Raw genomic sequence first — 2156 nt, forward strand, 5'->3', positions numbered from 1 at the left:
CGTCAGGGAACGCGGGGATGATCCATCTCTCCGTCCCCCTGACCTCGCTGGCCATTAAAGCCGAATCCGGCCAGTCTCAGGTGCATTGCATTCACATTCAACACTTTACTTTACTTTATTTAGCAGACGCTTTTATCCAAAGCGACTTACAAGAGGAAGACATCAGCAATTCTCGTTCGATTTCTATAGAATTTTGAGTTTACAAACTAAGAGCCCTGATAAGGCTCAACTTGTCAGTGAAGAGCATGCTCAGAGATTGTTAGGTGCTAGACTAAGAAAAAATAAAATGTATTTATACATTCTTGTATTGTTTGTGCAATGTGTACGCATGTGCGTGTGTTAGTGTTAGATTTGTCTGTAATACTTTTTGAACAAGAGGGTTTTCACCTGCTTCTTAAAAGTGGTGATAGTCTCGGCTAGTCGTGTGGAGGAGGGCAGGTTGTTCCACCAGCCAGGGACAACAACGGAGAACAGAGATGACTGGAATCGGAGACCCCGTGAAGAAGGAATTTTTAGTCTTCTTTCATTTGCTGATCTGAGAGGGCGTGCAGGAGTGTAGTTAGGTAGTATTGTGTTGATATAGGAGGGTGCAGTTCCATTTACAGCCCTGTAGGCAGCATCAAGGGTTTGAAATTTGAGGGAGGTAAGAAGAGGTGTAACATGGGTGTATTTTGGCTGATTGAAGATGAGACGGGCTGCCATATTTTGGATCATCTGGAGTGGTTTTATGGTGACTGCAGAGGCTCCAGCCAGGAGAGAGTTACAATAGTCGAGTTTGGAGATGACCATTGCCTGGACGAGGAGCTGTGAAGCCTGTTGCGAGAGAAAAGGCCTCTCAACACAGATGGACGAGAGGAGAGACAAATGGTGGGGAGAGAGGGATGAGGAAAGAGGGTTGGGAAACGCAAGGGGGGGGGTGAATGGTGAATACTGCACCAGATGTGTTGATGACTTTTGCAATATGTCATCTGCTTTGGGACGTTGGGCTGGCCTCGGGACTGCGGGGATGATTTAGCTCAGGAAATGCTCGGGCTGCTCGCAGACTCATGGGCTCAGAAGCATCCCGTCACGTGACCGGACCAAGGCAACGAGCCAAACAAGCAGAGAGGACCGCAGGCGATCGCTGCATGCTAATTGGTCCGGCTTTGGCTGAGCAGCACATCCGCGATGCAGTCTTCGCAAGCGGCTTTGGCCAGGAGGAGCACATAGATGGATGGGAGCACATGCAAGCCTGGGAACCGGGATGTGACGCGCACACACGACCAACAACATGCACAAAAACCCAACAACATGCGTCACTATCCTCAGCAGCTTAGTCTGTCTCTCCCAGGTTGATAAGGTTGAATCTCGGACAAACCTTGTGAGCGTGGGCGGCCCCTCAGGGTCCTTGCGGAGTGAACCGTGTGCGTGGATGTACGAGAAACACTCGTGTGTGATAGTGTGTTTAGCCTGGGGATGCCCGACAGACAGGGAGGAAGGTGAAACCTCCTGCTCACCTGGTGCTGGGTACTGTTCTGCACAGGGATCAGGATGAGGGGTGGGGTTTGGCATTAAGGCCAAAATGTCAGAAGTCCAAACTGCGCCTTTTGTCAGCATATGCAAGTTGCCGAGTGAAACATATGGCCATAACTTTTCTGCAAATTGCTGGTTCTGAAGCCGTTTAACTGGCACTGGCTGACAGCTCGGGCTGATTACCGCTGATTATATGTGGGGATGCGGACAGGCAGGAACTCTTGAGATCATCAGCATAACGTGGTGGGCAAAATGCTGAATTTGCTTGGAGGTAAAACATGAATTCCTTCTAATATTTTATAATATAATGTATCCAAGGTATCGGAAAATGGTTCTCCGTATTTTATTATCTATCTGTTGAGAATAAGTGTTTTTTTTCATTATGAATTTTATTACCATATATTATTAATTGACTTTTTCTTTACCTGTGGCTCAACCACAGGCTTTTTATAACATTGCTATTTAAGTAGTTTGTGGCTAATGTGCTTCATAGTGACCAAATTTAGCACTACCTATTCCTTATTGAACAAAAAATCATATTTGGCTAATGCAGGCTTTGAAACTGAATAATATAATTATTGAACAGCTTAAGCACACATACAGACAGACAGACAGGTGGATGAAAAAAGGACAGCAACACCGTC

This window comes from Denticeps clupeoides, chromosome 6 (genome assembly GCF_900700375.1).
Source record: "Denticeps clupeoides chromosome 6, fDenClu1.1, whole genome shotgun sequence".
NCBI lineage: Eukaryota > Metazoa > Chordata > Actinopteri > Clupeiformes > Denticipitidae > Denticeps > Denticeps clupeoides.